Genomic DNA, 13,727 nt, shown 5'->3' on the forward strand with positions numbered 1-13,727 from the left:
TAGTTTTCTGATGCAGGAGCACGTTTTGGCAGTCAGAAGGCCTTGTGAAACTTCAGATCCCAGGATGCCCTTGCAAGGAGCTCCTGCACTGAAAGTAGCATCGCGGAATCCTAGAGCTGGAAGGAACCACAAGGGCCATCCAGTCCAAACCCCTGCCATGCAGGAACTCGCAGTCAAAGCGCCCCTGACACAGGGTCATCCAGCCTCTTTTTTAAGACCTCCAAAGAGGAAGGCTGCCCAACTCTCCGAGGGAGGCTGTTCCACTGTCGAACAGCTCTTTCTGTCCTCTGTACTGCTTTGGTTACTGGTGGCTTGACAGGATTTCTGCCTGGCTCTGCAACCAAAAGGCTTTCACAGCAGCATACAAATTGTGAATTGGACATTTCCCTGGCCTCAGGCTTACAATCTAAAAAGACAAGACACAAAAGGAGAAGGGAACGGCATCGGGGAAGAAGAAAAGTCCTGCAGGTCTCCTCTCCCTGTGAGGCCGGGACCAGGGCAGATGGACTGGAGCGAGGGCCCATCTTCTCCCTCTGGTTAGGTCCAACGGAGCTGGCCTTCCCTTCCCTCCCCCTGGATGATGGTGGATAGAGGGAGGGCCTTCTTCTTTTTCAGGCAAGGCCTGATGGAGCTGGCCTGGCCTTCCCTCCCTCTGGATGATGGGGCCATCCCAGAGAATCCTTGGATTTCTAGTTTTCTGAGGTACCAGCACTCCTTGGATTTGACTTTTTGGGGACGCGGGCAATGACCACTTTAGGATTTATCCATTTCTTTGCCTTCCCTGCCAGCGCTAGGAATGTTCTTGACCTCTCTTGATCCTCTTGTCCCCAGTTGTATTGTCGTGGTATATTGGTGAGGATGCTAAGCAGGTGTGGTTTGAGGTGGCCTCTGCCTGGGCCTTGTGGGGAGCGTGTGGGGCTCTCCAGGTCGGAGGTGGGGGCGTCTTGCCTTCTTCCATCCTGAGAGGAGGAGCAGGAGGAGGCGGTGTGGCGAGTGTGGCTGCTGCCTGTGTCCAGAAGGAGGTGCTGTGTGGCGTCGTTCTGTGGGAGCCTCTTTGCATTGAAGAGTGGGAAATCGAGCAGAGCGTGTGCCTACGGCCATACCACCCTGAACACGCCCGATCTCGTCTGATCTCGGAAGCTAAGCAGGGTCGGGCCTGGTTAGTACCTGGATGGGAGACCGCCTGGGAATACCGGGTGCTGTAGGCTTTTTGCCCCTTGCCTTTCTTTGCTTCTCTGTTCTCCATCCAGCTGCCCAAGCCGCCAAACCTTTTCCTTCCAGCAAAACAGAAAAGAAATCCAACTTGGGGCCGTCCCCCCTTTTCTCCGGTCAGGGCCCCAAAACCGAGGGAGCATCTCCAGTGCAGAAACCATGCCGTTTGGTACCGCTTTCCTTGCCACGGGGCCGTCCTAGCGAATCCTTGGCTTTGTAGTTTTCTGATGCAGGAGCACGTTTTGGCAGTCAGAAGGCCTTGTGAAACTTCAGATCCCAGGATGCCCTTGCAAGGAGCTCCTGCACTGAAAGTAGCCTCGCGGAATCCTAGAGCTGGAAGGAACCACAAGGGCCATCCAGTCCAAACCCCTGCCATGCAGGAACTCGCAGTCAAAGCGCCCCTGACACAGGGTCATCCAGCCTCTTTTTTAAGACCTCCAAAGAGGAAGGCTGCCCAACTCTCCGAGGGAGGCTGTTCCACTGTCGAACAGCTCTTTCTGTCCTCTGTACTGCTTTGGTTACTGGTGGCTTGACAGGATTTCTGCCTGGCTCTGCAACCAAAAGGCTTTCACAGCAGCATACAAATTGTGAATTGGACATTTCCCTGGCCTCAGGCTTACAATCTAAAAAGACAAGACACAAAAGGAGAAGGGAACGGCATCGGGGAAGAAGAAAAGTCCTGCAGGTCTCCTCTCCCTGTGAGGCCGGGACCAGGGCAGATGGACTGGAGCGAGGGCCCATCTTCTCCCTCTGGTTAGGTCCAACGGAGCTGGCCTTCCCTTCCCTCCGCCTGGATGATGGTGGATAGAGGGAGGGCCTTCTTCTTTTTCAGGCAAGGCCTGATGGAGCTGGCCTGGCCTTCCCTCCCTCTGGATGATGGGGCCATCCCAGAGAATCCTTGGATTTCTAGTTTTCTGAGGTACCAGCACTCCTTGGATTTGACTTTTTGGGGACGCGGGCAATGACCACTTTAGGATTTATCCATTTCTTTGCCTTCCCTGCCAGCGCTAGGAATGTTCTTGACCTCTCTTGATCCTCTTGTCCCCAGTTGTATTGTCGTGGTATATTGGTGAGGATGCTAAGCAGGTGTGGTTTGAGGTGGCCTCTGCCTGGGCCTTGTGGGGAGCGTGTGGGGCTCTCCAGGTCGGAGGTGGGGGCGTCTTGCCTTCTTCCATCCTGAGAGGAGGAGCAGGAGGAGGCGGTGTGGCGAGTGTGGCTGCTGCCTGTGTCCAGAAGGAGGTGCTGTGTGGCGTCGTTCTGTGGGAGCCTCTTTGCATTGAAGAGTGGGAAATCGAGCAGAGCGTGTGCCTACGGCCATACCACCCTGAACACGCCCGATCTCGTCTGATCTCGGAAGCTAAGCAGGGTCGGGCCTGGTTAGTACCTGGATGGGAGACCGCCTGGGAATACCGGGTGCTGTAGGCTTTTTGCCCCTTGCCTTTCTTTGCTTCTCTGTTCTCCATCCAGCTGCTCAAGCCGCCAAACCTTTTCCTTCCAGCAAAACAGAAAAGAAATCCAACTTGGGGCCGTCCCCCCTTTTCTCCGGTCAGGGCCCCAAAACCGAGGGAGCATCTCCAGTGCAGAAACCATGCCGTTTGGTACCGCTTTCCTTGCCACGGGGCCGTCCTAGCGAATCCTTGGCTTTGTAGTTTTCTGATGCAGGAGCACGTTTTGGCAGTCAGAAGGCCTTGTGAAACTTCAGATCCCAGGATGCCCTTGCAAGGAGCTCCTGCACTGAAAGTAGCATCGCGGAATCCTAGAGCTGGAAGGAACCACAAGGGCCATCCAGTCCAAACCCCTGCCATGCAGGAACTCACAGTCAAAGCGCCCCTGACACAGGGTCATCCAGCCTCTTTTTTAAGACCTCCAAAGAGGAAGGCTGCCCAACTCTCCGAGGGAGGCTGTTCCACTGTCGAACAGCTCTTTCTGTCCTCTGTACTGCTTTGGTTACTGGTGGCTTGACAGGATTTCTGCCTGGCTCTGCAACCAAAAGGCTTTCACAGCAGCATACAAATTGTGAATTGGACATTTCCCTGGCCTCAGGCTTACAATCTAAAAAGACAAGACACAAAAGGAGAAGGGAACGGCATCGGGGAAGAAGAAAAGTCCTGCAGGTCTCCTCTCCCTGTGAGGCCGGGACCAGGGCAGATGGACTGGAGCGAGGGCCCATCTTCTCCCTCTGGTTAGGTCCAACGGAGCTGGCCTTCCCTTCCCTCCGCCTGGATGATGGTGGATAGAGGGAGGGCCTTCTTCTTTTTCAGGCAAGGCCTGATGGAGCTGGCCTGGCCTTCCCTCCCTCTGGATGATGGGGCCATCCCAGAGAATCCTTGGATTTCTAGTTTTCTGAGGTACCAGCACTCCTTGGATTTGACTTTTTGGGGACGCGGGCAATGACCACTTTAGGATTTATCCATTTCTTTGCCTTCCCTGCCAGCGCTAGGAATGTTCTTGACCTCTCTTGATCCTCTTGTCCCCAGTTGTATTGTCGTGGTATATTGGTGAGGATGCTAAGCAGGTGTGGTTTGAGGTGGCCTCTGCCTGGGCCTTGTGGGGAGCGTGTGGGGCTCTCCAGGTCAGAGGTGGGGGCGTCTTGCCTTCTTCCATCCTGAGAGGAGGAGCAGGAGGAGGCGGTGTGGCGAGTGTGGCTGCTGCCTGTGTCCAGAAGGAGGTGCTGTGTGGCGTCGTTCTGTGGGAGCCTCTTTGCATTGAAGAGTGGGAAATCGAGCAGAGCATGTGCCTACGGCCATACCACCCTGAACACGCCCGATCTCGTCTGATCTCGGAAGCTAAGCAGGGTCGGGCCTGGTTAGTACCTGGATGGGAGACCGCCTGGGAATACCGGGTGCTGTAGGCTTTTTGCCCCTTGCCTTTCTTTGCTTCTCTGTTCTCCATCCAGCTGCTCAAGCCGCCAAACCTTTTCCTTCCAGCAAAACAGAAAAGAAATCCAACTTGGGGCCGTCCCCCCTTTTCTCCGGTCAGGGCCCCAAAACCGAGGGAGCATCTCCAGTGCAGAAACCATGCCGTTTGGTACCGCTTTCCTTGCCACGGGGCCGTCCTAGCGAATCCTTGGCTTTGTAGTTTTCTGATGCAGGAGCACGTTTTGGCAGTCAGAAGGCCTTGTGAAACTTCAGATCCCAGGATGCCCTTGCAAGGAGCTCCTGCACTGAAAGTAGCATCGCGGAATCCTAGAGCTGGAAGGAACCACAAGGGCCATCCAGTCCAAACCCCTGCCATGCAGGAACTCACAGTCAAAGCGCCCCTGACACAGGGTCATCCAGCCTCTTTTTTAAGACCTCCAAAGAGGAAGGCTGCCCAACTCTCCGAGGGAGGCTGTTCCACTGTCGAACAGCTCTTTCTGTCCTCTGTACTGCTTTGGTTACTGGTGGCTTGACAGGATTTCTGCCTGGCTCTGCAACCAAAAGGCTTTCACAGCAGCATACAAATTGTGAATTGGACATTTCCCTGGCCTCAGGCTTACAATCTAAAAAGACAAGACACAAAAGGAGAAGGGAACGGCATCGGGGAAGAAGAAAAGTCCTGCAGGTCTCCTCTCCCTGTGAGGCCGGGACCAGGGCAGATGGACTGGAGCGAGGGCCCATCTTCTCCCTCTGGTTAGGTCCAACGGAGCTGGCCTTCCCTTCCCTCCGCCTGGATGATGGTGGATAGAGGGAGGGCCTTCTTCTTTTTCAGGCAAGGCCTGATGGAGCTGGCCTGGCCTTCCCTCCCTCTGGATGATGGGGCCATCCCAGAGAATCCTTGGATTTCTAGTTTTCTGAGGTACCAGCACTCCTTGGATTTGACTTTTTGGGGACGCGGGCAATGACCACTTTAGGATTTATCCATTTCTTTGCCTTCCCTGCCAGCGCTAGGAATGTTCTTGACCTCTCTTGATCCTCTTGTCCCCAGTTGTATTGTCGTGGTATATTGGTGAGGATGCTAAGCAGGTGTGGTTTGAGGTGGCCTCTGCCTGGGCCTTGTGGGGAGCGTGTGGGGCTCTCCAGGTCAGAGGTGGGGGCGTCTTGCCTTCTTCCATCCTGAGAGGAGGAGCAGGAGGAGGCGGTGTGGCGAGTGTGGCTGCTGCCTGTGTCCAGAAGGAGGTGCTGTGTGGCGTCGTTCTGTGGGAGCCTCTTTGCATTGAAGAGTGGGAAATCGAGCAGAGCATGTGCCTACGGCCATACCACCCTGAACACGCCCGATCTCGTCTGATCTCGGAAGCTAAGCAGGGTCGGGCCTGGTTAGTACCTGGATGGGAGACCGCCTGGGAATACCGGGTGCTGTAGGCTTTTTGCCCCTTGCCTTTCTTTGCTTCTCTGTTCTCCATCCAGCTGCTCAAGCCGCCAAACCTTTTCCTTCCAGCAAAACAGAAAAGAAATCCAACTTGGGGCCGTCCCCCCTTTTCTCCGGTCAGGGCCCCAAAACCGAGGGAGCATCTCCAGTGCAGAAACCATGCCGTTTGGTACCGCTTTCCTTGCCACGGGGCCGTCCTAGCGAATCCTTGGCTTTGTAGTTTTCTGATGCAGGAGCACGTTTTGGCAGTCAGAAGGCCTTGTGAAACTTCAGATCCCAGGATGCCCTTGCAAGGAGCTCCTGCACTGAAAGTAGCATCGCGGAATCCTAGAGCTGGAAGGAACCACAAGGGCCATCCAGCCCAAACCCCTGCCATGCAGGAACTCACAGTCAAAGCGCCCCTGACACAGGGTCATCCAGCCTCTTTTTTAAGACCTCCAAAGAGGAAGGCTGCCCAACTCTCCGAGGGAGGCTGTTCCACTGTCGAACAGCTCTTTCTGTCCTCTGTACTGCTTTGGTTACTGGTGGCTTGACAGGATTTCTGCCTGGCTCTGCAACCAAAAGGCTTTCACAGCGGCATACAAATTGTGAATTGGACATTTCCCTGGCCTCAGGCTTACAATCTAAAAAGACAAGACACAAAAGGAGAAGGGAACGGCATCGGGGAAGAAGAAAAGTCCTGCAGGTCTCCTCTCCCTGTGAGGCCGGGACCAGGGCAGATGGACTGGAGCGAGGGCCCATCTTCTCCCTCTGGTTAGGTCCAACGGAGCTGGCCTTCCCTTCCCTCCCCCTGGATGATGGTGGATAGAGGGAGGGCCTTCTTCTTTTTCAGGCAAGGCCTGATGGAGCTGGCCTGGCCTTCCCTCCCTCTGGATGATGGGACCATCCCAGAGAATCCTTGGATTTCTAGTTTTCTGAGGTACCAGCACTCCTTGGATTTGACTTTTTGGGGACGCGGGCAATGACCACTTTAGGATTTATCCATTTCTTTGCCTTCCCTGCCAGCGCTAGGAATGTTCTTGACCTCTCTTGATCCTCTTGTCCCCAGTTGTATTGTCGTGGTATATTGGTGAGGATGCTAAGCAGGTGTGGTTTGAGGTGGCCTCTGCCTGGGCCTTGTGGGGAGCGTGTGGGGCTCTCCAGGTCGGAGGTGGGGGCGTCTTGCCTTCTTCCATCCTGAGAGGAGGAGCAGGAGGAGGCGGTGTGGCGAGTGTGGCTGCTGCCTGTGTCCAGAAGGAGGTGCTGTGTGGCGTCGTTCTGTGGGAGCCTCTTTGCATTGAAGAGTGGGAAATCGAGCAGAGGGTGTGCCTACGGCCATACCACCCTGAACACGCCCGATCTCGTCTGATCTCGGAAGCTAAGCAGGGTCGGGCCTGGTTAGTACCTGGATGGGAGACCGCCTGGGAATACCGGGTGCTGTAGGCTTTTTGCCCCTTGCCTTTCTTTGCTTCTCTGTTCTCCATCCAGCTGCTCAAGCCGCCAAACCTTTTCCTTCCAGCAAAACAGAAAAGAAATCCAACTTGGGGCCGTCCCCCCTTTCCTCCGGTCAGGGCCCCAAAACCGAGGGAGCATCTCCAGTGCAGAAACCATGCCGTTTGGTACCGCTTTCCTTGCCACGGGGCCGTCCTAGCGAATCCTTGGCTTTGTAGTTTTCTGATGCAGGAGCACGTTTTGGCAGTCAGAAGGCCTTGTGAAACTTCAGATCCCAGGATGCCCTTGCAAGGAGCTCCTGCACTGAAAGTAGCATCGCGGAATCCTAGAGCTGGAAGGAACCACAAGGGCCATCCAGTCCAAACCCCTGCCATGCAGGAACTCGCAGTCAAAGCGCCCCTGACACAGGGTCATCCAGCCTCTTTTTTAAGACCTCCAAAGAGGAAGGCTGCCCAACTCTCCGAGGGAGGCTGTTCCACTGTCGAACAGCTCTTTCTGTCCTCTGTACTGCTTTGGTTACTGGTGGCTTGACAGGATTTCTGCCTGGCTCTGCAACCAAAAGGCTTTCACAGCAGCATACAAATTGTGAATTGGACATTTCCCTGGCCTCAGGCTTACAATCTAAAAAGACAAGACACAAAAGGAGAAGGGAACGGCATCGGGGAAGAAGAAAAGTCCTGCAGGTCTCCTCTCCCTGTGAGGCCGGGACCAGGACAGATGGACTGGAGCGAGGGCCCATCTTCTCCCTCTGGTTAGGTCCAACGGAGCTGGCCTTCCCTTCCCTCCCCCTGGATGATGGTGGATAGAGGGAGGGCCTTCTTCTTTTTCAGGCAAGGCCTGATGGAGCTGGCCTGGCCTTCCCTCCCTCTGGATGATGGGACCATCCCAGAGAATCCTTGGATTTCTAGTTTTCTGAGGTACCAGCACTCCTTGGATTTGACTTTTTGGGGACGCGGGCAATGACCACTTTAGGATTTATCCATTTCTTTTTTTTTTTTTTTTTTTTTTTTTACTTTTTGTTTTTTTATTTTTAATTATACATTCTATTATATTTCACACATCTATTTACATTCGCTTTCTCCACTTACATATTCTCCATCCCCTTCCCTTCCCCCTCCCCCTGTCCCTCCTCTCCCCCTCTTCTCCTCCCTTCCCTCCCCCTCTCCCCTCCTAACCCATTTCTTATTTCTTTATCTTTTCTACTTTACATTCCTCTATTCACATTACATTATTCCAGTATTGTTCTATTGTATTCCACACATCCCCATCTTCTTCTTCTTCTTTTTCATTTCTTTTTATACTTCTAGAAAGTCTGTCCGCCTCTTTCATTTCCATCACCTTATTAAACCAGTCCTCTATAGTTGGTATTTGTTCTGTTTTCCATCTTTGCGCATATAATAATCTTGCCGTCGAAACCATATACAAAATTATCTTCCAATATTTCTTCTCTGTTGCTTTCTCTATTTTACAGGTCATATTTAACAGATATAGCTCCGGGATCTTATGAAATCTTCCTCCTGTTATATCTTTAATCACACTATGCACCCCCTTCCAATATTGTTTTGCTTTTATACAGGTCCACCACATGTGGTAAAAGGACCCTTCTGCTTTTTTGCATTTCCAACATGTCTTATTTATGTTTTTATACATCTTAGATATCTTAACTGGCGTAATATACCACAAATAAAACATTTTATAATAGTTTTCTTTCAAGTTTTGGGCTAAGGTAAACTTATTCGTTTTCTCCCACGTTTTCTCCCATTCATCCAGCTCTATGTTATGTTGCAGTATTTGACTCCATTTTATCATATTATCCTTTATCCTGTCCTTTTCCAGATCCCTTTCTAACAACACATCATAGTATTTGGATATTTTCTTTTTACTCTGTGTTTCTAAGATTATCTTATCTAGCTCATTATTATGCTTTTCTATTCCCTCTTGTTTTACATCTTTCTTAAATTTTTCCTCCAGTTGTTTGTATGGGAACCATTCTATAATCATATTTTCCATTTCTAATTTTTCTCTAGACTTAATTTTTAAATTCCCTTTTCTATCTTCCTCTATTATTTGTTCATATCTTATCCATTGCTCTTTACCTCTTTTAAACTTCCCAAACTGTGCCTCCTGCGGTGATGTCCATCGGGGTATATTCCTGTAAAACTTATTCTTGTAGTGTTCCCATATCCTTAATAGTCCCTTTCTTATAATATGGTTCTTGAATTCTTTATCCTCCTTCCATTTCTTATATATTAAGTATGCATGCCATCCATACTTCATGTTATATCCTTCTAAACATAAAAGTCTATCATTTTTCAACTTAATCCATTCTTCGATCCATACCATTCCGCATGCATAATAGTATTTTTGCAGTTCTGGTACCCCCATGCCACCTCTGCCTTTCTTATCTATCAAATTATCCCATTTTATTCGTGCTTTCCTCCCCCCCCATATAAAATTTGCCAACTCCTTTCTCCATTCCCTAAAGCACTTGTCTGTATTTATAATTGGGAGGTTCTGGAATAAATATAGGAGCTTGGGCAGCACACTCATTTTTATTGCCGCCATTCTCCCTAGTAAAGAGAGTCGTAACCTTGCCCATCTCCCTAATTCCTCCTTTATCTCCCTCCATTTTTTTTGATAATTGTTTGTGTATAGCTCTCCTACTCTTTTTGTAATCCACACTCCCAGGTATTTAACTTTCTTTTGGATTTTGAATTTTGTCATTTCCTCTAGTTCTAACTCCTCTTGTTTTGTCATATTTTTTGTAATTATGACCGTTTTTTCCTCATTGATCTTTAACCCGGCTACCTCTCCAAATTCTTCTATAGTACTCTTTAATTCTTTTATACTGATTAGCGGATTTTCCATATATACTGCTATATCATCTGCGTATGCTTTAACCTTGTAACATTGATCTTTAATCCTTACTCCTTGTATTTTTTCATTTTGTCTTATTTTCTGTAATAGAACCTCAATAATCATTATGTATAGCAGCGGGGACAATGGGCACCCCTGCCTTGTCCCTTTCTGAATCTCCATTTCTTCCGATTTTTCTCCATTTACTATCACCTTCGCTTTTTGATCTTTATATAATTCTATTATCCATTTTAAGAATTTTTCTCCTACTTGTATTTTCTTCATTAGCTCATACATAAATTCCCACCTTATATTGTCATATGCCTTTTCTGAATCGAGAAATATAATCGCAGCTTTCTTTTCTTTTTTTGTATTATAATATTCTAATATGTCTATCACTGTTCTTATATTCTCATTCATTTGCCTTCCTGGTAGGAACCCGTTCTGATCCTTATGAATTCTTTCCTCCAATATTACTTTTATTCTATCCGCTAATATTGAGGTTAGTATTTTATAATCATTGTTTATAAGTGATATTGGCCTATAGTTTTTGGGTTCTTTTGCATCCTTTCCTTCTTTTAATATCACCACTATGTTATTATATTTCCATGAGTCCGGCTTTCCTTCCTCTCCTATTTTATTATACATCTCCCTCAATTGAGGTATTAGTATTTCTTCTAATTTTTTATAGAAACAGGCTGGTAGCCCATCGGGTCCAGGTGATGATCCGCTTTTAGCCTTCCTAATTGCCTCTTTTATTTCTTTATCTGAAATTGGAGCATTGAGCCTATCTTGCTCCTCTTTTTCTAAGGTTGTTATTTCTTGCCTTTTCAAATATTTCCTAATCTTCTCTTGTTCCTCCTCTCCTATCTTTCTCTCTTTGTATAAGTCCTCATAAAATTCTTTGAAGATCCTCTTTAAGTCTCTTTGTTCTTTATACAATTTATCTCCATCTCTTAATTCTGTAATTAACTTTTTCTCCTGTATTTTCCTTATTCTTTGTGCAAGCCACTTTCCCGGCTTATTTGCCTCTTCAAAGAATTTCTGTTTATTCCTTTTTAATTGCCATTCTACTTCCTTATTTAATTCTTCATTAAGTTGTATTTGTGCCTTCTTTACCTCCTGTCTTGTTTTATTATCTTTCGGGTTTTCTCTCAATTCTCTTTCTTTCCCTTTAAGTTTTTCCATTAGCCTCTTCATCTTTCCTTCTCTCTTCTTCTTTTTTTCATACCCCATTTTTAAGAACATTCCCCTCATAAATGCTTTACATGTATCCCATACCACTTTCGCTCTTATCCCCCCTCCTCCGTTTTCTTTGAAAAACCATTCTAGTTCTTTCTTTACATATTCTGCACACTCTTTTGTTTCTAACAATGACTCATTTAATCTCCATGCCCATTCTTTCCTTTTTTCATTTAAATTTAGAGCTACCGGACTATGATCTGATACTATTTTAGGTAATATTTCTATTTTATTAATATCCGGTAGCAATACTTTAGACATGACAAACATGTCTATCCTTGACATGGATTTATGCCTTTCTGAGTAGAATGTAAATCCTTTTTCTTTGCCATATTTATACTCCCATGCTTCTTCTAATGCACAGTTTTTTTTCAAGTCCCATACTATTTTCGGGAGTTTCCCATGTAGTCCCTTACTCTTTTTCTTTTTTTCTTTTTCTACCGATCTATCCTCTTTTGGGTTGAATACCCCATTCCAGTCACCCATTACAATTACTTTGTCCATTTTCTGTTCTAAAATTATATCTTGTACTTTTCTAAAAAAAACCTCCTTCTCCTCAAAGGGCGCGTAAATTCCTATTATTAACATTCTTGTCTCCCTAATTTTAACTTCTACTGCCACCAGCCTTCCATTTTGATCATTCATTATCTCTTTGCTCTGTACATCTTTTCCCACATATATGACCACTCCTCTTTTTCTTTTTTCACATGCCGACACATAATGTATCCCTAATTTTCCATTTCTTAAATATTTTATGTCCCTTTTATTAATATGCGTTTCTTGTAAACAAATGACATCAGCTTTCTGCTTTTCTACAAAATGAAATACATGTTTCCTTTTTGCACCTGAGTTTAATCCTTTCACATTCCAAATTACACATTTTATCCCCATCTTTATTTTCTTCCAATTCTATCTATCCTTGTCTATGGTTTTTATTTTCGGGTTTCTATCTCAAATATATATGTGTATTTACTATCTCCTTATTTCTTCTCTTCAGAGCCTTGCTTAATTCTTTCATAAATCTCCTTTGCCTTTTCTATTGTATCTACTCTATACCTTTTTTGCTTATAATTGAAAGAGAGGCCTTCTACTCCCTCCCATCTAAACCATTTATCCATTTCTTTGCCTTCCCTGCCAGCGCTAGGAATGTTCTTGACCTCTCTTGATCCTCTTGTCCCCAGTTGTATTGTCGTGGTATATTGGTGAGGATGCTAAGCAGGTGTGGTTTGAGGTGGCCTCTGCCTGGGCCTTGTGGGGAGCGTGTGGGGCTCTCCAGGTCGGAGGTGGGGGCGTCTTGCCTTCTTCCATCCTGAGAGGAGGAGCAGGAGGAGGCGGTGTGGCGAGTGTGGCTGCTGCCTGTGTCCAGAAGGAGGTGCTGTGTGGCGTCGTTCTGTGGGAGCCTCTTTGCATTGAAGAGTGGGAAATCGAGCAGAGCGTGTGCCTACGGCCATACCACCCTGAACACGCCCGATCTCGTCTGATCTCGGAAGCTAAGCAGGGTCAGGCCTGGTTAGTACCTGGATGGGAGACCGCCTGGGAATACCGGGTGCTGTAGGCTTTTTGCCCCTTGCCTTTCTTTGCTTCTCTGTTCTCCATCCAGCTGCTCAAGCCGCCAAACCTTTTCCTTCCAGCAAAACAGAAAAGAAATCCAACTTGGGGCCGTCCCCCCTTTTCTCCGGTCAGGGCCCCAAAACCGAGGGAGCATCTCCAGTGCAGAAACCATGCCGTTTGGTACCGCTTTCCTTGCCACGGGGCCGTCCTAGCGAATCCTTGGCTTTGTAGTTTTCTGATGCAGGAGCACATTTTGGCAGTCAGAAGGCCTTGTGAAACTTCAGATCCCAGGATGCCCTTGCAAGGAGCTCCTGCACTGAAAGTAGCATCACGGAATCCTAGAGCTGGAAGGAACCACAAGGGCCATCCAGTCCAAACCCCTGCCATGCAGGAACTCGCAGTCAAAGCGCCCCTGACACAGGGTCATCCAGCCTCTTTTTTAAGACCTCCAAAGAGGAAGGCTGCCCAACTCTCCGAGGGAGGCTGTTCCACTGTCGAACAGCTCTTTCTGTCCTCTGTACTGCTTTGGTTACTGGTGGCTTGACAGGATTTCTGCCTGGCTCTGCAACCAAAAGGCTTTCACAGCAGCATACAAATTGTGAATTGGACATTTCCCTGGCCTCAGGCTTACAATCTAAAAAGACAAGACACAAAAGGAGAAGGGAACGGCATCGGGGAAGAAGAAAAGTCCTGCAGGTCTCCTCTCCCTGTGAGGCCGGGACCAGGGCAGATGGACTGGAGCGAGGGCCCATCTTCTCCCTCTGGTTAGGTCCAACGGAGCTGGCCTTCCCTTCCCTCCCCCTGGATGATGGTGGATAGAGGGAGGGCCTTCTTCTTTTTCAGGCAAGGCCTGATGGAGCTGGCCTGGCCTTCCCTCCCTCTGGATGATGGGGCCATCCCAGAGAATCCTTGGATTTCTAGTTTTCTGAGGTACCAGCACTCCTTGGATTTGACTTTTTGGGGACGCGGGCAATGACCGCTTTAGGATTTATCCATTTCTTTGCCTTCCCTGCCAGCGCTAGGAATGTTCTTGACCTCTCTTGATCCTCTTGTCCCCAGTTGTATTGTCGTGGTATATTGGTGAGGATGCTAAGCAGGTGTGGTTTGAGGTGGCCTCTGCCTGGGCCTTGTGGGGAGCGTGTGGGGCT

At 48.4% G+C, this 13,727-nt stretch overlaps 6 non-coding genes across 6 annotated transcripts; all 6 read left to right on the forward strand.

Moving 5' to 3' along the window:
* The first annotated feature begins 1,089 nt into the window (after nucleotides 1-1,089).
* Nucleotides 1,090-1,208, forward strand: LOC149309565 (5S ribosomal RNA). The gene has a single exon (XR_016282020.1). It is a non-coding gene; the product is annotated as a 5S ribosomal RNA (ribosomal RNA).
* Nucleotides 1,209-2,518: 1,310 nt separating this feature from the next.
* Nucleotides 2,519-2,637, forward strand: LOC149309566 (5S ribosomal RNA). Its single transcript, XR_016282021.1, has one exon. It is a non-coding gene; the product is annotated as a 5S ribosomal RNA (ribosomal RNA).
* Nucleotides 2,638-3,947: 1,310 nt separating this feature from the next.
* Nucleotides 3,948-4,066, forward strand: LOC149309567 (5S ribosomal RNA). Its single transcript, XR_016282022.1, has one exon. It is a non-coding gene; the product is annotated as a 5S ribosomal RNA (ribosomal RNA).
* A 1,310-nt stretch (nucleotides 4,067-5,376) lies between these two features.
* Nucleotides 5,377-5,495, forward strand: LOC149309568 (5S ribosomal RNA). The gene has a single exon (XR_016282023.1). It is a non-coding gene; the product is annotated as a 5S ribosomal RNA (ribosomal RNA).
* A 1,310-nt stretch (nucleotides 5,496-6,805) lies between these two features.
* Nucleotides 6,806-6,924, forward strand: LOC149309569 (5S ribosomal RNA). The gene has a single exon (XR_016282024.1). It is a non-coding gene; the product is annotated as a 5S ribosomal RNA (ribosomal RNA).
* A 5,543-nt stretch (nucleotides 6,925-12,467) lies between these two features.
* Nucleotides 12,468-12,586, forward strand: LOC149309570 (5S ribosomal RNA). The gene has a single exon (XR_016282061.1). It is a non-coding gene; the product is annotated as a 5S ribosomal RNA (ribosomal RNA).
* Nucleotides 12,587-13,727: the final 1,141 nt, after the last annotated feature.

This window comes from Sceloporus occidentalis, unplaced genomic scaffold (genome assembly GCF_023333645.1).
Source record: "Sceloporus occidentalis isolate IW3139 unplaced genomic scaffold, rSceOcc1.0.p SCAF_7, whole genome shotgun sequence".
NCBI lineage: Eukaryota > Metazoa > Chordata > Lepidosauria > Squamata > Phrynosomatidae > Sceloporus > Sceloporus occidentalis.